At 45.8% G+C, this 25408-nt stretch overlaps 3 non-coding genes and 2 pseudogenes across 3 annotated transcripts; all 5 read right to left on the bottom strand.

Moving 5' to 3' along the window:
- Positions 1 to 14170: 14170 nt before the first annotated feature.
- On the bottom strand, positions 14171 to 14352 carry LOC141204244 (U2 spliceosomal RNA). The gene has a single exon (XR_012275211.1). It is a non-coding gene; the product is annotated as a U2 spliceosomal RNA (small nuclear RNA).
- A 525-nt stretch (positions 14353 to 14877) lies between these two features.
- On the bottom strand, positions 14878 to 15033 carry LOC141204405 (U2 spliceosomal RNA; annotated as a pseudogene).
- Positions 15034 to 16139: 1106 nt separating this feature from the next.
- Positions 16140 to 16331, bottom strand: LOC141204332 (U2 spliceosomal RNA). Its single transcript, XR_012275275.1, has one exon. It is a non-coding gene; the product is annotated as a U2 spliceosomal RNA (small nuclear RNA).
- Positions 16332 to 22455: 6124 nt separating this feature from the next.
- On the bottom strand, positions 22456 to 22646 carry LOC141204489 (U2 spliceosomal RNA). Its single transcript, XR_012275351.1, has one exon. It is a non-coding gene; the product is annotated as a U2 spliceosomal RNA (small nuclear RNA).
- A 1109-nt stretch (positions 22647 to 23755) lies between these two features.
- Positions 23756 to 23967, bottom strand: LOC141204274 (U2 spliceosomal RNA; annotated as a pseudogene).
- Between the last annotated feature and the right edge of the window lie 1441 nt (positions 23968 to 25408).

Genomic DNA, 25408 nt, shown 5'->3' on the forward strand with positions numbered 1-25408 from the left:
GGTGAACGGAGGATAAGACACGATGTAACAGCAGAATAGTGATTGCAGCTCTGGAGGTGACTGGAGGATAAGACACGATGTAACAGCAGAATAGTGTCTGCAGCTCTGGAGGTGTCTGGAGGATAAGACACGATGTAACAGCAGAATAGTGACTGCAGCTCTGGAGGTGAACGGAGGATAAGACACGATGTAACAGCAGAATAGTGACTGCAGCTCTGGAGGTGACTGGAGGATAAGACACGATGTTACAGCAGAATAGAGACTGGAGCTCTGGAGATGACTGGAGTATAAGACACGATGTAACAGCAGAATAGTGACTGCAGCTCTGGAGGTGAATGGAGGATAAGATACGATGTAACAAAATAATAGTGAGTGCAGCTCTTGAGGTGACTGGAGGATAAGACACGATGTAACAGCAAAATAGTGAGTGCAGCTCTGGAGGTGACTGGAGGATAAGACACTATGTAACAGCAGAATAGTGAGTGCAGCTCTTGAGGTGACTGGAGGATAAGACACGATGTAACAGCAGAATAGTGTCTGCAGCTCTGGAGGTGTCTGGAGTATAAGACACGATGTAACAGCAGAATAGTGAGTGCAGCTCTGGAGGTGGCTGGAGGATAAGACACGATGTAACAGCAGAATAGTGACTGCAGCTCTGGAGGTGTCTGGAGAATAAGACACGATGTAACATCAGAATAGTGAGTGCAGATCTGGAGGTGACTGGAGGATAAGACCTGATGTAACAGCAGAATAGTGACGCAGCTCTGGAGGTGACTGGAGGATAAGACATGATGTAACAGCAAAATCGAGATTACAGCTCGGGAGGTGACTGGAGGATAAGACACGATGTAACAGCAGAATAGTAATTGCAGCTCTGGAGGTGACTGGAGGATAAGACATGATGTAACAGCAGAATAGTGAGTGCAGCTCTTGAGGTCACTGGAGGATAAGACACGATATTACAGCACAATAGTGACTGCAGCTCTGGAGGTGACTGGGGGATAAGACCTGATGTAACAGCAGAATAATGACTGCAGCTGTGGAGGTCACTGGAAGATAGGACATGATGTAAGAGTAGAATAGTGACTGCAGCTCTGGAGGTGACTGGAGGATAAGACATGATGTAACAGCAGAATAATGACTGCAGCTCTGGAGGTCACTGGAAGATAGGACATGATGTAAGAGTAGAATAGTGACTGCAGCTCTGGAGGTGACTGGAGGATAAGACATGATGTAACAGCAGAATAGTGACTACAGCTCTGGAGGTGACTGGAGGATAAGACACAGTGTAACAGCAGAATGGTGAGTGCAGCTTTGGAGGTGACTGGAGGATAAGACACGATGCAACAGCAGAATAGTGAGTGCAGCTCTGGAGGTGATTGGAGGATAAGACCTGATGTAACAGCAGAATAGTGACTGCAGCTCTGGAGGTGACTGTAGGATAAGACACGATGTAACAGCAGAATAGTGACTGCAGCTCTGGAGTTTACTGGAGGATAAGACACGATGTAACAGCAGAATAGTGAGTGCAGCTCTGAAGGTGGCTGGAGAATAAGACACGATGTAACAGCAGAATAGTGACTGCAGCTCTGGAGGTGACTGGAGGATAAGACATGAAGCAATAGCATAATAGTGAGTGCAGCTCTGGAGGTGACTGGAGGACAAGACACGATGTAACAGCAGAATAGTGACTGCAGCTCTTGAGGTGACTGGAGGATAAGACACGAAGTAATAGCAGAATAGTGACTGCAGCTCTTGAGGTGACTAGAGGATAAGACACGATGTAACAGCAGAAGAGTGAGTGCAGCTCTGGAGGTGACTGGAGGATAAGACACGATGTAACGGCAGAATAGTGACTACAGCTTGGGAGGTGACTGGAGGATAAGACACGATGTAACAGCAGAATAGTGATTGCAGCTCTGGAGGTGTCTGGAGTATAAGACACGATGTAACAGCAGAATAGTGAGTGCAGCTCTGGAGGTGGCTGGAGGATAAGACACGATGTAACAGCAGAATAGTGACTGCAGCTCTGGAGGTGTCTGGAGAATAAGACACGATGTAACATCAGAATAGTGAGTGCAGATCTGGAGGTGACTGGAGGATAAGACCTGATGTAACAGCAGAACAGTGTCTGCAGCTCTGGAGGTGTCTGGAGTATAAGACACGATGTAACAGCAGAATAGTGAGTGCAGCTCTGGAGGTGGCTGGAGGATAAGACACGATGTAACAGCAGAATAGTGACTGCAGCTCTGGAGGTGTCTGGAGAATAAGACACGATGTAACATCAGAATAGTGAGTGCAGATCTGGAGGTGACTGGAGGATAAGACCTGATGTAACAGCAGAATAGTGACGCAGCTCTGGAGGTGACTGGAGGATAAGACATGATGTAACAGCAAAATCGAGATTACAGCTCGGGAGGTGACTGGAGGATAAGACACGATGTAACAGCAGAATAGTAATTGCAGCTCTGGAGGTGACTGGAGGATAAGACATGATGTAACAGCAGAATAGTGAGTGCAGCTCTTGAGGTCACTGGAGGATAAGACACGATATTACAGCAGAATAGTGACTGCAGCTCTGGAGGTGACTGGGGGATAAGACCTGATGTAACAGCAGAATAATGACTGCAGCTGTGGAGGTCACTGGAAGATAGGACATGATGTAAGAGTAGAATAGTGACTGCAGCTCTGGAGGTGACTGGAGGATAAGACATGATGTAACAGCAGAATAATGACTGCAGCTCTGGAGGTGACTGGAAGATAGGACATGATGTAAGAGTAGAATAGTGACTGCAGCTCTGGAGGTGACTGGAGGATAAGACATGATGTAACAGCAGAATAGTGACTACAGCTCTGGAGGTGACTGGAGGATAAGACACAGTGTAACAGCAAAATGGTGAGTGCAGCTTTGGAGGTGACTGGAGGATAAGACACGATGCAACAGCAGAATAGTGAGTGCAGCTCTGGAGGTGATTGGAGGATAAGACCTGATGTAACAGCAGAATAGTGACTGCAGCTCTGGAGGTGACTGTAGGATAAGACACGATGTAACAGCAGAATAGTGACTGCAGCTCTGGAGTTTACTGGAGGATAAGACACGATGTAACAGCAGAATAGTGAGTGCAGCTCTGAAGGTGGCTGGAGGATAAGACACGATGTAACAGCAGAATAGTGACTGCAGCACTGGAGGTGACTGGAGGATAAGACATGAAGCAATAGCATAATAGTGAGTGCAGCTCTGGAGGTGACTGGAGGACAAGACACGATGTAACAGCAGAATAGTGACTGCAGCTCTTGAGGTGACTGGAGGATAAGACACGATGTAATAGCAGAATAGTGACTGCAGCTCTTGAGGTGACTGGAGGATAAGACACGATGTAACAGCAGAAGAGTGAGTGCAGCTCTGGAGGTGACTGGAGGATAAGACACGATGTAACGGCAGAATAGTGACTACAGCTTGGGAGGTGACTGGAGGATAAGACACGATGTAACAGCAGAATAGTGATTGCAGCTCTGGAGGAGACTGGAGGATAAGACATGATGTAACAGCAGAATAGTGAGTGCAGCTCTTGAGGATAAGACACGATATTACAGCAGAATAGTGACTGCAGCTCTGGAAATGACTGGAGGATAAGACTTGATGTAACACCAGAATAGTGACTGCAGCTCTGGAGGTGACTGGAAGATAGGACATGATTTAACAGCAGAATAGTGATTGCAGCTCTGGAGGTGACTGGAAGATAGGTCATAATGTAACAGCAGAAGAGTGACTGCAGATCTGGAGGTGACTGGAGGATAAGACATGATGTAACAGCAGAATAGTGACTGCAGCTCTGGAGGTGACTGGAGGATAAGACACGATGTAACAGCAGAATAGTGACTGCAGCTCTGGAGTTTACTGGAGGATAAGACACGATGTAACAGCAGAATAGTGAGTGCAGCTCTTGAGGTGACTGGAGGATAAGACACGATGTAACAGCAGAATAGTGTCTGCAGCTCTGGAGGTGTCTGGAGTATAAGACACGATGTAACAGCAGAATAGTGAGTGCAGCTCTGGAGGTGGCTGGAGGATAAGACACGATGTAACAGCAGAATAGTGAGTGCAGATCTGGAGGTGAACGGAGGATAAGACACGATGTAACAGCAGAATAGTGATTGCAGCTCTGGAGGTGACTGGAGGATAAGACACGATGTAACAGCAGAATAGTGTCTGCAGCTCTGGAGGTGTCTGGAGGATAAGACACGATGTAACAGCAGAATAGTGACTGCAGCTCTGGAGGTGAACGGAGGATAAGACACGATGTAACAGCAGAATAGTGACTGCAGCTCTGGAGGTGACTGGAGGATAAGACACGATGTTACAGCAGAATAGAGACTGGAGCTCTGGAGATGACTGGAGTATAAGACACGATGTAACAGCAGAATAGTGACTGCAGCTCTGGAGGTGAATGGAGGATAAGATACGATGTAACAAAATAATAGTGAGTGCAGCTCTTGAGGTGACTGGAGGATAAGACACGATGTAACAGCAAAATAGTGAGTGCAGCTCTGGAGGTGACTGGAGGATAAGACACTATGTAACAGCAGAATAGTGAGTGCAGCTCTTGAGGTGACTGGAGGATAAGACACGATGTAACAGCAGAATAGTGTCTGCAGCTCTGGAGGTGTCTGGAGTATAAGACACGATGTAACAGCAGAATAGTGAGTGCAGCTCTGGAGGTGGCTGGAGGATAAGACACGATGTAACAGCAGAATAGTGACTGCAGCTCTGGAGGTGTCTGGAGAATAAGACACGATGTAACATCAGAATAGTGAGTGCAGATCTGGAGGTGACTGGAGGATAAGACCTGATGTAACAGCAGAATAGTGACGCAGCTCTGGAGGTGACTGGAGGATAAGACATGATGTAACAGCAAAATCGAGATTACAGCTCGGGAGGTGACTGGAGGATAAGACACGATGTAACAGCAGAATAGTAATTGCAGCTCTGGAGGTGACTGGAGGATAAGACATGATGTAACAGCAGAATAGTGAGTGCAGCTCTTGAGGTCACTGGAGGATAAGACACGATATTACAGCAGAATAGTGACTGCAGCTCTGGAGGTGACTGGGGGATAAGACCTGATGTAACAGCAGAATAATGACTGCAGCTGTGGAGGTCACTGGAAGATAGGACATGATGTAAGAGTAGAATAGTGACTGCAGCTCTGGAGGTGACTGGAGGATAAGACATGATGTAACAGCAGAATAATGACTGCAGCTCTGGAGGTCACTGGAAGATTGGACATGATGTAAGAGTAGAATAGTGACTGCAGCTCTGGAGGTGACTGGAGGATAAGACATGATGTAACAGCAGAATAGTGACTACAGCTCTGGAGGTGACTGGAGGATAAGACACAGTGTAACAGCAGAATGGTGAGTGCAGCTTTGGAGGTGACTGGAGGATAAGACACGATGCAACAGCAGAATAGTGAGTGCAGCTCTGGAGGTGATTGGAGGATAAGACCTGATGTAACAGCAGAATAGTGACTGCAGCTCTGGAGGTGACTGTAGGATAAGACACGATGTAACAGCAGAATAGTGACTGCAGCTCTGGAGTTTACTGGAGGATAAGACACGATGTAACAGCAGAATAGTGAGTGCAGCTCTGAAGGTGGCTGGAGGATAAGACACGATGTAACAGCAGAATAGTGACTGCAGCTCTGGAGGTGACTGGAGGATAAGACATGAAGCAATAGCATAATAGTGAGTGCAGCTCTGGAGGTGACTGGAGGACAAGACACGATGTAACAGCAGAATAGTGACTGCAGCTCTTGAGGTGACTGGAGGATAAGACACGATGTAATAGCAGAATAGTGACTGCAGCTCTTGAGGTGACTGGAGGATAAGACACGATGTAACAGCAGAAGAGTGAGTGCAGCTCTGGAGGTGACTGGAGGATAAGACACGATGTAACGGCAGAATAGTGACTACAGCTTGGGAGGTGACTGGAGGATAAGACACGATGTAACAGCAGAATAGTGATTGCAGCTCTGGAGGAGACTGGAGGATAAGACATGATGTAACAGCAGAATAGTGAGTGCAGCTCTTGAGGATAAGACACGATATTACAGCAGAATAGTGACTGCAGCTCTGGAAATGACTGGAGGATAAGACTTGATGTAACACCAGAATAGTGACTGCAGCTCTGGAGGTGACTGGAAGATAGGACATGATTTAACAGCAGAATAGTGATTGCAGCTCTGGAGGTGACTGGAAGATAGGTCATAATGTAACAGCAGAAGAGTGACTGCAGCTCTGGAGATGACTGGAGGATAAGACATGATGTAACAGCAGAATAGTGACTGCAGCTCTGGAGGTGACTGGAGGATAAGACACGATGTAACAGCAGAATAGTGACTGCAGCTCTGGAGTTTACTGGAGGATAAGACACGATGTAACAGCAGAATAGTGAGTGCAGCTCTGGAGGTGACTGGAGGATAAGACCTGATTTAACAGTAGAATAGTGACTGCAGCTCTGGAGGTGACTGGAGGATAAGACACGATGTAACAGCAGAATAGTGACTGCAGCTCTGGAGTTTATTGGAGGATAAGACACGATGTAACAGCAGAATAGTGAGTGTAGCTCTGGAGGTGAATGGAGGATAAGACACGATGTAACAACAGAATAGTGATACAGCCCCATCCTGCAGTATATCTCACCTCCCACCTATATACAGCCCCATCCTGTAGTATATCCCACCTCTCACCTATATACAGCCCTATCCTGCAGTATATCACACCTCTCACCTATATACAGCCCCATCCTGTAGTATATGCCACCTCTCACCTATATACAGCCCCATCCTGCAGTATATCCCACCTCTCACCTATATACAGCCCCATCCTGCAGTATATCCCACCTCTCACCTATATACAGCCCCATCCTGTAGTATATCCCACCTCTCACCTATATACAGCCCCATCCTGCAGTATTTCCAACCTCTCACCTATATACAGCCCCATCCTGTAGTATTTCCCACCTCTCACCTATATACAGCCCCATCCTGCAGTATTTCCCACCTCTCACTTATACACAGCCCCATCCTGCAGTATATCCCACCTCTCACCTATATACAGCCCCATCCTGCAGTATATCCCACCTCTCACCTATATACAGCCCCATCCTGCAGTATTTCCCACCTCTCACCTATATTCGGTCCCATCCTGCAGTATATCCCACCTCTCACCTATATACAGCCCCATCCTGTAGTATATCCCACCTCTCACCTATATACAGCCCCATCCTGCAGTATATCCCACCTCTCACCTATATACAGCACCATCCTGTAGTATATCCCACCTCTCACCTATATACCGTCCCATCCTGTAGTATATCCTACCTCTCACCTATATACAGCCCTATCCTGCAGTATATCACACCTCTCACCTATATACAGCCCCATCCTGTAGTATATGCCACCTCTCACCTATATACAGCCCCATCCTGCAGTATATCCCACCTCTCACCTATATACAGCCCCATCCTGCAGTATATCCCACCTCTCACCTATATACAGCCCCATCCTGTAGTATATCCCACCTCTCACCTATATACAGCCCCATCCTGCAGTATTTCCCACCTCTCACCTATATACAGCCCCATCCTGCAGTATTTCCCACCTCTCACTTATATACAGCCCCATCCTGCAGTATATCCCACCTCTCACCTATATACAGCCCCATCCTGCAGTATTTCCCACCTCTCACCTATATTCCGTCCCATCCTGCAGTATATCCCACCTCTCACCTATATACAGCCCCATCCTGTAGTATATCCCACCTCTCACCTATATACAGCCCCATCCTGCAGTATATCCCACCTCTCACCTATACAGCCCCATCCTGCAGTATATCCCACCTCTCACCTATATACAGCCCCAGCCTGCAGTATATCCCACGTCTCACCTATATACCGTCCCATCCTGCAGTATATCCCACCTCTCACCTATATACAGCCCCATCCTGCAGTATATCCCACCTCTCACCTATATACAGCCCCAGCCTGTAGTATATCCCACCTCTCATCTATATACCGTCCCATCCTGCAGTATATCCCACCTCTCACCTATATACAGCCCCATCCTGCAGTATATCCCACCTCTCACCTATATACAGCCCCATCCTGTAGTATATCCTACCTCTCACCTATATACAGCCCCATCCTGTAGTATATCCCACCTCTCACCTATATACAGCCCCATCCTGCAGTATATCCCACCTCTCACCTATATACCATCCCATCCTGTAGTATATCCCACCTCTCATCTATATACCATCCCATCCTGTAGTATATCCCACCTCTCACCTATATACCATCCCATCCTGTAGTATATCCCACCTCTCACCTATATACCGTCCCATGCTGCAGTATATCCCACCTCTCATCTATATACAGCCCCATCCTGTAGTATATCCTACCTCTCACCTATATACAGCCCCATCCTCCAGTATATCCCACCTCTCATCTATATACAGCCCCAGCCTGTAGTATATGCCACCTCTCACCTATATACCGTCCCATCCTGCAGTATATCCCACCTCTCACCTATATACCGTCCCATCCTGCAGTATATCCCACCTCTCATCTATATACCGTCCCATCCTGCAGTATATCCCACCTCTCATCTATATACCGTCCCATCCTGCAGTATATCCCCCCTCTCATCTATATACCGTCCCATCCTGCAGTATATCCCACCTCTCATCTATATACCGTCCCATCCTGCAGTATATCCCACCTCTCATCTATATACCGTCCCATCCTGCAGTATATCCCCCCTCTCAGACCCTCTATATAGCTCTGTATAATGCAGCCCCATATAGTATAATGCACCCCTATTGCCCATTCAGTGTAAAGCACTCCCATATAGTATAATGCAGCCCCATAGTCTTAAATGCAATTTAATGGCCACAACAATGTCCTAAAAAAATAAAATACAATACTCACCTCTCCTCCGCGGTCGCCGCAGCTTGTGTTCTATGCGTCGCACCTCCCAGCGTAGAGGACGCTACGTAGTGACGTCATCGTGCTGAGACGTTAGACGCTGAGATAGAACGATGGGGGAGGGAGCGTCAGCTGTGACGTTTCGTCCTCCATCGCTTTCAAGTGTATCTGCAGATGTCGCCTATACAGTGACCCTGCGGAGGGGCCCCCAGCTCAAAGGGCCCAATAGAGACAAAGCCGCACAGTTTAACCTTTTCAGCTCCGGGTGGCCCCTCAGAGCGCGGGGCCCGGGGCGGTCACAGTCTTTGCCCCCGGTAGCTGCACTACTACATCACTTCAGCCTGCAGGACCGGGCTCCTCGTAGTGACCTGCGGACTGTGCTGCGGCCTCCGTGTATGAGCTCCGCACTGTGGGAAGCTCTGCCGCCTGGTGACGTTATCCCTCAGAAGAGCTGCTCCATTATACAGGTCTGTGAGGAGCAGGAGAGGATTGTCAGCTGCGGCCGGACACAGAGCAGCTACAGCACAGGGACAGGTGTGATGGGTGAGCTGCTGGGGAAGGTGATGGCAGGTGACTGGTGCCACAACACTGACCACACAGTGACAGCTCTCCCGGCTAACAGGGCTCAAGGCACAGGCCCCACCTCTGCCCCGGTCCATGCCTCACCTCTGCCCCATCCCCGGTCCATGCCCCCACCTCTGCCCCACCCCCGGTCCATGCCCCACCCCCGGTCCATGCCCCCCTCTGCCCCACCCCCGGTACATGCCCCACCTCTGCCCCACTTTGGTCCATGCCCCACCCTCGGTCCATGCCCCCACCCCTGGTCCATGCCCCACCCCCGGTCCATGCCCCTCCTATGCCCCACCTCTGCCCCACCCCCGGTCCATGCCCCACCTATACCCCACCCCCCCAGTCCATGCCCCACCTCTACCCCACCCCGGTCCATCCCCCACCCCAGGTCCATGCCCCCACCTCTACCCCACTCCTGGTCCATGCCCCACCCCCCGGTCCATGCCCCACCCCCCGGTCCATGCCCCCACCCCCGGTCCATGCCCCCACCTCTACCCCACCCCCGGTCCATGCCCCCACCTCCACCCCGCACCCCGGGCATGCCCCCACCTCCACCCCACCCCCGGTCCATGCCCCACCCCAGGTCCATGCCCCACCCCCCGGTCCATGCCCCCACCCCCGGTCCATGCCCCCACCTCCACCCCGCACCCCGGTCCATGCCCCCACCTCCACCCCACTACCGGTCCATGCCCCCACCTCTACCCCACCCCCGGTCCATGCCCCCACCTCTACCCCACCCTCGGTCTATGCCCCCACCTCTGCCCCACCCCCGGTCCATGCCCCACCTTACCCTACCCCCAGTCCATACTCCACCTCTCCCCACCCTCGGTCTATGCCCCCACCTTAGTTTAGATATCTCAATGTGATTTTTTTCAGTGTCATTTTGATGTTAAAGCCTAGAAAAAAAAACAGATTAATCCTGGAAAGAGCATTGCCCCCTGTCATTCTAACTTCCCAGCTGTGCGATAAAAGGTGGAGATGAATGGAGAGCACAGATCAATATTGTGCGATGTGTCCAAGCATCATTAAACTCATCTAAATGCCATCTATTTCCTTAAAGGGAAACGTCCTAGCTGCTATGTAAACTGCCCCTATAGCGTTGGTAGTGATGCAATGTACATCACTAACACACTTTTTTCATTATAATTGGTGCAACTATAATGAGTGTATAGCACTTTACATACTTACTAGCTATTGAACCCGTTCTACGTCCAGGTGGCGAGCATTTTTATTGGTATATGGTCTCCCATGCTGGTATGTGCTGCCCCCCTCCTTGTATTTGTGCTGCCCCCATCCTGTCCCCACCATCCAATCCTGGTATGCGTGGCCCCCCTCACCCCCAATCCTGGTATGCGTGGCACCCCTCACCCCCAATCCTGGTATTCGTGGCACCCCTCACCCCCAATCCTGGTATGCGTGGTACCCCTCACCCCCAATCCTGGTATGCATGGCACCCCTCACCCCCAATCCTGGTATGCGTGGCACCCCTCACCCCTATCCTGGTGTGTATGGTATCCCTCATCCTGGTATGCATGGCACCCTATCCCTCACTCCCAATCCTGTTATGCGTGGCACCCCTCACCCCCAATCCTAGTATGCCTGGCACCCCTCATCCCCCCAATCCCGGTATGCGTGGCACTCCTCATCCCTATCCTGGTGTGTATGGTATCCCTCATCCTGGTATGCATGGCACCCTATCCCTCACTCCCAATCCGGTATGCGTGGCACCCCTCACCCCCATTCCCGTTATGCGTGGCACCCCTCATCCCGGTATGCGTGGCTCCCCTCACCCCCATTCCCGTTATGCATGGCACCCTTCATCCTGGTATGCGTGGCTCCCCTCACCCCCAATCCCGGTATGCGTGGAACCCCTCACCCCCAATCCCGGTATTCATGGCACCCCTCATCCTTATCCTGGTGTGTATGGTATCCCTCATCCTGGTATGCATGGCACCCCATCCCTCATTCCCAATCCCGGTATGCGTGGCACCCCTCATCCCCAATCCCGGTATGCATGGCACCCCTCATCCCCAATCCCAGTATGCCTGGCACCCCTCACCCCCAATCCCGGTATGCGTGGCACCCCTCACCCCCCAATCCTGGTATGCGTGGTACCCCTCACCCCCAATCCTGGTATGCGTGGTACCCCTCATCCCTCAATCCTGGTATGCGTGGTACCCCTCAATCCTGGTATGCGTGGTACCCCTCACCCCCAATCGTCACAGCGCATGCGCGGCTCCCAGCGCTACAAGCTTTGCTGTCAGCTGTGTCATACTGCACAAGCGTCCCATAACTTCAACGCTCACCGGGAGCAAAATTCAAACACCTGGGCGGCGCCACCCATGACTGAATGTGAGGATCACACCCCTATGACTGAACGAGTAGGTAGGGTATAAGTATATAAAGTGCTATACACTCATTATAGTTGCACCAATTATAATGAAAAAAGTGTGTTAGTGATGTACATTGCATCACTATCAACGCTATGAGGGCAGTTTACATAGTAACTAGGATGTGACAGCTTCCCTTTAACATGACAACATGTCAGTTCAGAGTCTTCATAAATGCCTGCTCCAGGAATCTTTTTTTTCCAGCCCCCATCTGGGCTCATCATCTATAATGTTGATAATTTACCTTTATCATAAAATCTTTTCGCGCAGCTTGGAATCTCGCTATTTCCCGATGCATTGGCTCTTTGCTTCTCATTGTCTCCTGTGTTGCAGTTTATTTCTTCTACTGAATTCTGAGTTTGGAGCAGATGGAATAAAATATATATTCAGGTTCCCCAAGGGGGTGGGCTGCAAGTAATAGATAACTTCAAAGCAGACACGAAATAAAAGCGCAGTGAGCCATACTTCGAGTTCTTGACAATTTCTGCTCATCAGTCTGACTGATGAGAATGGAGGAGTAGGAGTTATCTGAATGTATAATCCTTTTTACTTAGAGACTTGTGTTTTTGAAATTTCTCGATAGGCTGGAAACTGAGCGTTATTAGATTTTCTCTCAGTGAATTAATGGCTGGAATAATGTTATTACCTTACAAAAAGGAGTAGTATTGAAGTTCTTTCTGCTTGCATTCATCATGGTTGTATATTACTGCGGTATTTTATTGCTATTTTTAGTTGAGTTATATTAATCACACTATAATTTATTAAAGAGAATCTGTAACCACCAGCATGATGTAGAGGCAGAGACCATGATTACAGCGATGTATCACTTACTTTACTGGGTGCTGCAGTATTGATTAAAAACTGTTTTATCTGCCACAGATCTAAGAGATCTCTGAATTCTGAGATCTAGATAGCTCCGCCCTCATACCACTGAGCTGCCAATCAGTGATGGAGGCGGGGTTGGACTACCTAGCATCAGGCCAAGTAGTCCTGATAATCTGCTGCTAATAAAACAGTATTTTTTTCAAAACTACATTAACCCCTTAAGGACGGAGACAATTATGCCCTTAATGATCAGGCCAATTTTTACAATTCTGTCCACTGTCACTTTATGAGGTAATAACTCTGGAACGCTTCAACGGATCCCCCTGATTCTGAGACTGTCCTTTCGTGACATATTGCACTCCATGTTAGTGATAAAATTTCTTCGATATCACTTGCATTTATTTGTGAAAAAAATCAGAAATTTGATGAAAATTTTGAAAATGTCACAATTTTCAAAATTTTAATTTCCATGCCCTTAAATCAGATATACAGTACAGACCAAAAGTTTGGACACACCTTCTCATTTAAAGATTTTTCTGTATTTTCATGACTATGAAAATTGTACATTCACACTGAAGGCATCAAAACTGTGAATTAACACACGTGGAATTATATACTTAACAAAAAAGTGTGAAACAACAGAAAATATGTCTTATATTCTAGGTTCTTCAAAGTAGCCACCTTTTGCTTTGATGACTGCTTTGCACACTCTTGGCATTCTCTTGATGAGCTTCAAGAGGTAGTCACCGGAAATGGTTTTCACTTCACAGGTGTGCCCTGTCAGGTTTAATAAGTGGGATTTTAATAGTGTGCCACAGACTAATCAACCAAACTTTTTGGGTTGGGTTCTCTTTTATAGTCTGCAGGCATTAATTGAAAGAAGTCAGTGTTCCAGCAGAGGGAGACAACGTTTCAGAAAAGGCATTGTAGCAAACCAAAAAAGAAATTTTAAGTGCAGCAGAGTAACCAGCGCACATACCTGTTAGCTCAGGTGAGTTTAAAAGGCTGCTGTTGATAACAAGGGCATTTGCTAAATAGATGGTGTGTGTGCAACAATATACTGAAAGGTCAATTATATTGTGCAGCTTATCTCACCACCTGTAGTTATTTAGGTGAAAGCTCCAAAATGCTTGCCTAATATGTCTGTTTATCCAAAAGGAAGTAAAGAGGGAGAGCTAGAAAGATAGCATTGCGTTACATTACATGGCAATGCAATGCACAGTTGCTGAAGTTGAACCAAAATGAGCTTGTAATCTGGCTTCTGCAACTTTGAACATGAAAAATCCAATGAGGAGAAGAAAAGCAAAGCCAAAGAGTCCATCCCAAAATCCGACAAACAAGCAAAATGAACAAAAAACATTGAATTCAATACTTTCTGATTTTAGAAACTGCATTAAAGAAGGGGTGCACCGGTCCTGGAGATACTGCAATACCAGGTCAATGTGTGGAGTGGACAGAGCAAGCTCTTTTTCCATCTCCCTGTTCTAAAAATCCATTTAATATATGGTCCCCAGATAGGGGACGTATCAGATATTAAACTGATAAGAACAGATTTTTTGATTGAAGCTGCATCCAAGGCACTGAAAAATGTGACCGAAGTCACACCAAAACAGCGCACGAGGCGAGGATTCATGTGGACCCTTCCCGGAGGAGAGGGTCCCCAATAAACCATCCCCATCCCTCCGAGCCAGAAGGCCACAGCGAGGGTCGGGGATCTCCGATGCTCTCTCTTGCCGAAGCCAGAGAAGAGCCGTTTTCGTGCTCCCAGCGTCCAGCTAGGCTGCCACCCTAGTGGAGCTGGAGCCTGTGTTGGTTTCTCAGCCCAAAGCTGACCGGACCTCCGACCGGGTTTATAAAAATTCCCCTTCCTAGCCCGGAGGCCAGGAATAGGGGGTGTTGCTCAGAAAGTATGATTGGCAAAGGTGCGGCGTGCTACGAAGCCCAAGTCTTTCTGGGGTTCCCAGTCCCAGTAAGCTTGGACTCCCACCAGGGCGCCTACTCCTGGGGCACATTGCTCCAAGGCCCTCACACTTACCCAGCCTAGTGACTTCGATCCTGGAGGGCCATGTTTTCCATCAGATGACTCTATGAGCCACCTGGCGTACTAACAAGTGCACCAAACCAGTGTGTAATGTGCATCAATTTACTAGAGCAGCCCAAGGACAAAACCGCCTTTTCAAAAGATACTACACTTGATCTTAGCCAAAAGGCCGAGAAGAACAGATACTACACTTGATCTTAGCCAAAAGGCCGAGAAGCGATAACCAGAATTGGTTTCGAACTACGGAGCCACCCAAGGATCCTGAAGAGTCCATTTGTGGAGATGAGCTCCTGGACTCCCGTTAAGAAGACATGTCAACCTCTAGATCCCTTACATGCCTGCACTTTTCGGCTTGCTGCTGCTGCAATCCACGCGTTTTAGATCTGCATAACTCCACCTCTTTAAACACAGCACCCTCACCCCCTGCTGTTCCCACCCGCCTCAACACCGTTGGAAGGGAGGAGAACCAATTAAGGCGGGGGGTGGGGTGGAACGAGCAGCTGTCTACCCTTAGCAGGAGGGCTGCTGATTACTTACCTCTCCTGCTGCTGCTGGCTGTCCAGCAGCAGACTGAAGGTGGCTGCTGCTGTGCGCAGGTATATAAAGGCTCAGAGCCTATTATGACACGCGCAGCCAGCGTTCCATTGCCACATTCCATCTACTGCAGGCAGGATACCTGGCTGGCTGAATGTCGCTGAGAAGCTCACAGAGACCGCCATAAGCAACAGTTTAACAGAATGCCACAGACTAATCAACCAAACTTTTTGGGTTGGGTTCTCTTTTATAGTCTGCAGGCATTAATTGAAAGAAGTCAGTGTTCCAGCAGAGGGAGACAACGTTTCAGAAAAGGCATTGTAGCAAACCAAAAAAGAAATTTTAAGCGCAGCAGAGTAACCAGCGCACATACCTGTTAGCTCAGGTGAGTTTAAAAGGCTGCTGTTGATAACAAGGGCATTTGCTAAATAGATGGTGTGTGTGCCACAATATACTGAAAGGTCAATTATATTGTGCAGCTTATCTCACCACCTGTAGTTATTTAGGTGAAAGCTCCAAAATGCTTGCCTAATATGTCTGTTTATCCAAAAGGAAGTAAAGAGGGAGAGCTAGAAAGATAGCATTGCGTTACATTACATGGCAATGCAATGCACAGTTGCTGAAGTTGAACCAAAATGAGCTTGTCATCTGGCTTCTGCAACTTTGAACATGAAAAATCCAATGAGGAGAAGAAAAGCAAAGCCAAAGAGTCCATCCCAAAATCCGACAAACAAGCAAAATGAACAAAAAACATTGAATTCAATACTTTCTGATTTTAGAAACTGCATTAAAGAAGGGGTGCACCGGTCCTGGAGATACTGCAATACCAGGTCAATGCGTGGAGTGGACAGAGCAAGCTCTTTTTCCATCTCCCTGTTCTAAAAATCCATTTAATATATGGTCCCCAGATAGGGGACGTATCAGATATTAAACTGATAAGAACAGATTTTTTTTTTTTTTTTTTTTTTTTTTTTTTAAAAACCACTCAGGTTTAGATATAAGCAAACAGTTAACCAGACTTCGTCATAAGTTATACTGCCACTTCATAAGCATCATTGTGGTTTCTTTATTAAAGTATTATTCAACAAAAATACAAACAAGTAATCCTATGCCAGAGACATTTCCAGAAAAAATATCAACGGTATTTAACCATATCCTGCCACTTAAGGTATTTCCACACACCTTCAGAATCTGTTCCACCACCACCACCTTCTCTTGTATCCCACAAATAGATTACATATAGTCTTGCTAAGATCAACCTAATACAATCATTTACTGTTAAATTTACTCTTTTAAACACACACAAATTTCTCACATCCCACAAGCTCTCCTGCACACACACCATAATAAACCACATCATCCTTTCTAGGCCACGACGACTAGCACCAAAACCAAACATAGCCACTCTCCAATCAATAAACTTCACACCAGCAACCCCTTTACACAGTCCACCCACACCTTTCCACACATCATACGCAAAATTACAATCCCACATAAGGTGCCTCACCGTCTCATTCGCTCCACAACCATCCCTTGGACATACTGCAGATCTTATGAGATCTCTTTTCTTCTGAAAATCCCTCACTGGCAAAATATTATGAAGGCCCATCCATACTGTATCTCGCTGTCTATTCGACACACCTTGAATGCTTAACTTCTTCCATACCCGCGCAACTTCCATAGAACGCAATCCCACCACATTACTCTCACACTCATTCACACACATCTTCCCCATCACCTTCTTAACCAACATAAAGTCTTTCATTGCAACTGCTAACAAATCATTCTTCCTCACAAACTTCTCAATCAAACCTTACCACTCAGGACACTTAAAAGCAACAGGCACATTCTTATCACGCTTCACCCAATTCAGACCATACAGCATCCATCCAGCCAAATACTTACACATAAATGCCCCTTTATTATTCTTCCCAATCAAAATGACCGTAGTCTTAATAAAATGCAATGTTAGAAACACTTCAATATTCGGAAACTTTAGTCCCCCATACAAATATTGCTTAAACAAAATCTCTCTCTTAAGTCTTTCCATCCTACTGCCCCAAAAAAACACAAAAATTAGTTTCTCCACTTTTTTAATTTTCCTATAGGGCACTGGAAAAATACAAGAAACATAAAGCAAAATAGGGAGAATAACAGCCTTAATAATAAGAACCTTCCCTACCAAAGACAAAGAACGTAACTTCCAAAAATTCATCTTCCGCACAATCCGCTCACCACATTCATCCCAACTCTCATAACCTTTCAAATCATCATTAAAAAAAACTCCCAACACTTTAATTGCACCATCCACACCAGCCACACCATCCATCTTAATCCTATTGTCACCAAAACATTTAAACATGCATTTGTTCCAATTCACACGAAACGCTGACGCGCCACAAAAAAAATTCAACAACAATTTTACTCTCTCCATAGAGGCCACACTCTCACTCACCACTACTACATCATCCATATATCCTAAGACTTTCACAGTCATTCCACCACTCCCTGGCACTAACAAACCACGCACCACTTTCTCTTTCCGAATCATACACAGCAGTGGCTCAATCACACACACAAATAATACCGGTGACATGGGACAACCTTGCCTCACACCAGACCTAATACACACTTTCTCACTCAAAAACCCATTCACCAGAAATTCACTCATCACCTCCCCATACAATCCTCTCACGGCACGCACAAATTTCTCCGGAAAACCCATTCTACGCAAAACCTCAAATAGAAACACATGAGACACGCGATCAAACGCCTTTTCAAAGTCAACAGCCATCACCATACACTTCTGCTTTCTTACTTTACAATCCCACAACACATCTCTTAAAAGACACAGATTATCCGTCATACATCTACCAGGCACTGCACACACTTGATCTTTACCAATCACATCAGCTACAACCACACGCATCCGACACGCCAAAATTTTACTGAATACCTTGTAATCGGCGTTCAGAAGCGTAATTGGCCTCCAATTACTCAAACACCTTTTATCCCCTTTCTTATGGATTAAGACCACCACTCCCTCCTTCATTGAACCCGCAAGCATCCCATTCTCCCACATAAACTGACACACTTCCACTAAATCCATACCCATCACTTCCCACATCATAACATATAGCTCCACAGGCAAACCATCCTTCCCAGGCGTCACATTTTTCCTTGCACCAAACACCGCTTTCTTAACTTCCTCCTCAATCACTGCCTCACATAGACCAGAACATCCATCCTTATCCACCTTACAATCCAAAGTCTTAAGCACTTCTTCTTTCAAACTCTCATCCACCCACTTCCTGCCAAACAACTCAGCATAAAACGTGACCACTTCCTTCATTACATCCTCCCCACTCACACAAACACCATCCACATCAAAAATCTCCTCCATACCCTCCTTCTTACCATTTATTTTTTTAAAGAAATATCTTGAACACTTTTCATCTTTATCAAGATGGACCACCTTTGACCTAAAAATTATTTCCCTTCCCTTCCTCTCCAAAGTCCTCTTCAAATCCTCTCTCGCACTTCTTAACAAATCATCCACATCCACACCACACATCCTCATTTTCTCTAGCCATTCCACCCTCATCATTAAATCTTTATATTGACTCCTAACCATGGCAGCCTTTTTATAGCCCCATCGACGAAAAAACTTTTGCACTTCATACTTCATCCAATCCCACCACACCAACACACTTTCAAACTTACTCTTTTGAGATTTACACCAACTATATTTTTTCTTAAAATTATTCACAATTCTCTCATCCTCAAGCAAACTCACATTCAATTTCCACACACCTCTCCCATGCACCCGCCTTAAATCCCCTCTAAACTCACCTTTCAGGCACACATGGTCCGAAAAAGGAACTGAAAATTGAGAAAAACCATCACATATTATATTTTTAGAAAAAAACATCCTATCAATCCTAGATGTTATCCCACCCCTGTCAGCTTTATAGGTTGGTGGTGGTGGCTTCCCCAAATAAACCTCAGCAGCATCAAAAAAGAAAAAATCAGAAATAATGTTTGCCAATTTTTTTCCTGAGGCATCAACTTTCCCCTCAGTTACACAGTTAAAATCACCTGTTACTATCACAGGGATCCTACCAGGTAATTCTAAACATAATTTATCTAATAAACTTAACCTGTCTTCTTTTTTTGTAGGACCATAAATATTTATAATTTTAACTTTCCACCCCCTCCCACACACAACTGCAGAGATGCAACGACCCACCTCTATTACCTTATAATATTCAAAAACAAAATTTCTATTATTTAATACTATCCCAACTCCATCATTTTTATTCCCACTAGAGCCAGACCAGATATGCTGGCCATATGGCCAATCAGCGTCTTCCAGGGGTTCTTCTATACCACACTCCTGTAGACACATAATATCAAAAGAATGGTTATGTAAGAAGTCCAGAATCACAGATCTTCTAACTCTAGACTTTAAAAGTCTTACATTAAGGGACGCAATGTCCCAATTTGGTTTAGAGACCATTCTTTGGCTCAAAAACCAGAAACACCAGTCTCAGCAAAAAAACATGCCTTCCTTATCCTTTGTCATCCGGCGAACTCCCACTTAGCTGAAAGATAGTGGACTCCAAATTCTCCTCCAGGTAAGCCGTTGACGCAGGAGAAAGAGAAACCACTGGGTAATCCCGCTCACTCACCGGACTTGCCACGCATTGGCTACTTGATGGTTCAGACAACCGGGCCCTTTTATTCTTAGCGCGGTCCGGTTCCTCAGAAGACCTCACCCCAGTCTCAGTGAAGTCTCCTTGACCTCCAGCTCCCTCTTCATCCATACTTTCACTGCTCCAACTGAGAGCCGGGTCCCCTGGGATTTCCAAGGCTCCCTCACGTTCTTCACAAAAGGAGTCAATGAAACCCCTGATAGGAAGAAATATCCATCTCAGCTGCCAGAACCTCTTCCACTCTCCCGGGCTCCACCAGTAGGTCAGCAGACGCCCTCACTGGAGCAGTCTCCACACGCTGTTCCACTACCTTCACCCTGGAAGAAACTGCGGCCTCAGGTGCCACACTCTTAGGCCTCGGAGAGTTCGAGACCACCTCAGAGTATGCCCTTGCCTTGCCCTCGTTCGCACGACGAGTACAATCCTTAAAGGCATGCCCCTCCATACCACAAGCATTGCAAACAATTGGATTGGTACAGTCCTTAGCAACATGCCCACTTTGGTTGCACTTGGAGCAAACAGGCACAGCAGTACAAACCTCTTGTAAGTGTCCGTACTTCTTACATTTCCTGCAAAAAACTGGGGCCTCAGGAAAGAAGAGAATACCCCTATCTCTCCCGATAGAGAAACTTTGGGGAGGGTAATGAACACCTCCAGGCTCCGAAGAACTTTCCCCAAATCTGACAAAATATCTGTATTTGCCAGTCCATAAGTTCTCCTCGTTCATGATTTTGTGACTGTTGCTCACAAAGTCACAATGCCTCTTAAGAAAAGTCGCAATGTCATGTTCGTGCACAAAGGGATTATACATAAATATGACTAGGGGAACATCACCTTTGGAGTACAAGACTGTAAAAGTCAAACCATGCAAGGTTGGATTCTTCTCCTGCTCCCTCAACTTCTTATACAGGTTCCGGCAAGCCGCCATAGATTGTAGCACCAAGACATACCGTCCTTCTTTCCGGGATTCCTGCAGGCAGACGATGTTTTCTCTTGTCACTTCCAGGATTTTGAAGATCACCTCGTGCACCATATACGACAGATTGAAACGCTCTCTGACAGCAGCATCAACTTCAATGCGGAATGCATTGCGAACCCGATTGTCATCGGTCCCAGCATAGCGTATCTTCACGCCCATTATGATCACTCTCTCGTTCCTCCTCGTTCTCCCCCTAAAGCAGCAACCGGCTTAAGCCATCAAGATGGCGATGCCGGAAGGCCAAGGGAAAACACTCAAGGACCCCAGACAAGACACTTGGTCTTAGCCAAAAGGCCGAGAAGCGATAACCAGAATTGGTTTCGAACTACGGAGCCACCCAAGGATCCTGAAGAGTCCATTTGTGGAGATGAGCTCCTGGACTCCCGTTAAGAAGACATGTTGTCAACCTCTAGATCCCTTACATGCCTGCACTTTTCGGCTTGCTGCTGCTGCAATCCACGCGTTTTAGATCTGCATAACTCCACCTCTTTAAACACAGCACCCTCACCCCCTGCTGTTCCCACCCGCCTCAACACCGTTGGAAGGGAGGAGAACCAATTAAGGCGGGGGGTGGGGTGGAACGAGCAGCTGTCTACCCTTAGCAGGAGGGCTGCTGATTACTTACCTCTCCTGCTGCTGCTGGCTGTCCAGCAGCAGACTGAAGGTGGCTGCTGCTGTGCGCAGGTATATAAAGGCTCAGAGCCTATTATGACACGCGCAGCCAGCGTTCCATTGCCACATTCCATCTACTGCAGGCAGGATACCTGGCTGGCTGAATGTCGCTGAGAAGCTCACAGAGACCGCCATAAGCAACAGTTTAACAGAATGCCACAGACTAATCAACCAAACTTTTTGGGTTGGGTTCTCTTTTATAGTCTGCAGGCATTAATTGAAAGAAGTCAGTGTTCCAGCAGAGGGAGACAACGTTTCAGAAAAGGCATTGTAGCAAACCAAAAAAGAAATTTTAAGCGCAGCAGAGTAACCAGCGCACATACCTGTTAGCTCAGGTGAGTTTAAAAGGCTGCTGTTGATAACAAGGGCATTTGCTAAATAGATGGTGTGTGTGCAACAATATACTGAAAGGTCAATTATATTGTGCAGCTTATCTCACCACCTGTAGTTATTTAGGTGAAAGCTCCAAAATGCTTGCCTAATATGTCTGTTTAGCCAAAAGGAAGTAAAGAGGGAGAGCTAGAAAGATAGCATTGCGTTACATTACATGGCAATGCAATGCACAGTTGCTGAAGTTGAACCAAAATGAGCTTGTCATCTGTCTTCTGCAACTTTGAACATGAAAAATCCAATGAGGAGAAGAAAAGCAAAGCCAAAGAGTCCATCCCAAAATCCGACAAACAAGCAAAATGAACAAAAAACATTGAATTCAATACTTTCTGATTTTAGAAACTGCATTAAAGAAGGGGTGCACCGGTCCTGGAGATACTGCAATACCAGGTCAATGCGTGGAGTGGACAGAGCAAGCTCTTTTTCCATCTCCCTGTTCTAAAAATCCATTTAATATATGGTCCCCAGATAGGGGACGTATCAGATATTAAACTGATAAGAACAGATACTACACTTGATCTTAGCCAAAAGGCCGAGAAGCGATAACCAGAATTGGTTTCGAACTACGGAGCCACCCAAGGATCCTGAAGAGTCCATTTGTGGAGATGAGCTCCTGGACTCCCGTTAAGAAGACATGTTGTCAACCTCTAGATCCCTTACATGCCTGCACTTTTCGGCTTGCTGCTGCTGCAATCCACGCGTTTTAGATCTGCATAACTCCACCTCTTTAAACACAGCACCCTCACCCCCTGCTGTTCCCACCCGCCTCAACACCGTTGGAAGGGAGGAGAACCAATTAAGGCGGGGGGTGGGGTGGAACGAGCAGCTGTCTACCCTTAGCAGGAGGGCTGCTGATTACTTACCTCTCCTGCTGCTGCTGGCTGTCCAGCAGCAGACTGAAGGTGGCTGCTGCTGTGCGCAGGTATATAAAGGCTCAGAGCCTATTATGACACGCGCAGCCAGCGTTCCATTGCCACATTCCATCTACTGCAGGCAGGATACCTGGCTGGCTGAATGTCGCTGAGAAGCTCACAGAGACCGCCATAAGCAACAGTTTAACAGAATGCCACAGACTAATCAACCAAACTTTTTGGGTTGGGTTCTCTTTTATAGTCTGCAGGCATTAATTGAAAGAAGTCAGTGTTCCAGCAGAGGGAGACAACGTTTCAGAAAAGGCATTGTAGCAAACCAAAAAAGAAATTTTAAGCGCAGCAGAGTAACCAGCGCACATACCTGTTAGCTCAGGTGAGTTTAAAAGGCTGCTGTTGATAACAAGGGCATTTGCTAAATAGATGGTGTGTGTGCAACAATATACTGAAAGGTCAATTATATTGTGCAGCTTATCTCACCACCTGTAGTTATTTAGGTGAAAGCTCCAAAATGCTTGCCTAATATGTCTGTTTATCCAAAAGGAAGTAAAGAGGGAGAGCTAGAAAGATAGCATTGCGTTACATTACATGGCAATGCAATGCACAGTTGCTGAAGTTGAACCAAAATGAGCTTGTCATCTGGCTTCTGCAACTTTGAACATGAAAAATCCAATGAGGAGAAGAAAAGCAAAGCCAAAGAGTCCATCCCAAAATCCGACAAACAAGCAAAATGAACAAAAAACATTGAATTCAATACTTTCTGATTTTAGAAACTGCATTAAAGAAGGGGTGCACCGGTCCTGGAGATACTGCAATACCAGGTCAATGCGTGGAGTGGACAGAGCAAGCTCTTTTTCCATCTCCCTGTTCTAAAAATCCATTTAATATATGGTCCCCAGATAGGGGACGTATCAGATATTAAACTGATAAGAACAGATTTTTTTTTTTTTTTTTTTACACTCAGATTACAAAGTCTTGGAATCAACAAAAAGATAAGAAGACTCAAATCCATCATCGTGCATTCTACCAATTTTAATACTTCTCCAAATCTTTTATTTTCTTTTTCTTTTATATATATATATTTATTTATTTTTTCCCTCTTTTTTTTTTTAAAAAAAAATATATAGTTTTGGCTATTTTTTTTTGTTTGTTTTTGTTTTTGTTTTTTTGTTTTTCCACAGGTTTTCAAAAAATCAAAGCTTACAAGGTAAGTTCATTCCATTTACATTGTTTCCATTTCTCATTTGCTTTCACCTTGCCAAGCGTCATTTTGTCCCTCCAGAAATACATGTACAAATAACTTAGACATAATTTAATACACTGGTCGACTGTTACTTCCTTATGTTTAAACACTAAAATGTTCCTTGCTTTCCACAATGCCGCCTTCACACATGCAATAATAATCCATACAATTTTAAAATCCTCCTCTCTTATCCCCATCCCATAAAATACTCTGTTAAAATCCAAAAAATTAACAGTACTCACAGCTCTCACTATATTGCACACTTTCCTCCATATTGTCTGTGCAAAATTACAATTCCAGAAGATGTGCATGGGTGTTTCACTATTCCCACACCTGGATCTTGGGCACACTTCAGATCTTACCAACCCACGCCTGTGTTGGAACTCACGGGTTGGCAGGCAGTCTTTTACTATACACCAGAGTAAATCCCTGTGTTCATTAGATAACACACTATAATTTACATTCATCCAGATTCTTTCCACAATTTTGAATGAAAAATGTTCCACAGGACTGATACCTATTCTCTCTTCCAGGATTTTTAGGATTTTTTTATGGCATTTAAGAACATTTATTTCGACCATCTTAAGTTTAAAATCTCTTAAAATTTTTCCTAAAACAATATAATTTCCTGGAGGTAAAAACCTATAAGGCCTATTTAGAGACATCTCCAACCATTTATAATTTCTAATATAGAAACCTAAATTATATATAGAAAACAACTTTAGCTTAGAGCCTGGTCCTAATAAAGTGCATACACAGTTCGCTACATACTTTGCATATAAAAAGGACCTAATATCCGGAAAACCTTTCCCACCTTTTTTCTTTGATTTATATATCTCCTCTCTCTTTACTCTTTCCATCTTGGATCTCCATAAAAAATTAAAACATACCTTAATAACTCTCTTCATGATATTATTTTGGGGGATAAAAACTGTTGAGACATATAAAAACATTGGGAGTAAAACCTGTCTAATAATTAAAATTTTTCCTTCCAGGGTAAGATCTCTCAACTGCCAGAAAGTAATCTTTTTCTTAACTCTTTCCAGCAGAGACTCCCAATTTCTTACATTACCACCTGACTCTGAGAAATAAATACCTAAAATTTTTACTTCATTCATTCTTGTTAATTTACACTCAGAATCTACAATAAAATCACCAACAGTTAAAATACCAGATTTTTCCATGTTAATTTTA

The sequence above is a fragment of the Phyllobates terribilis genome, unplaced genomic scaffold (genome assembly GCF_046119375.1).
Source record: "Phyllobates terribilis strain yellow unplaced genomic scaffold, ASM4611937v1 Scaffold_134__1_contigs__length_4944459, whole genome shotgun sequence".
In the NCBI taxonomy this organism is placed as follows: domain Eukaryota; kingdom Metazoa; phylum Chordata; class Amphibia; order Anura; family Dendrobatidae; genus Phyllobates; species Phyllobates terribilis.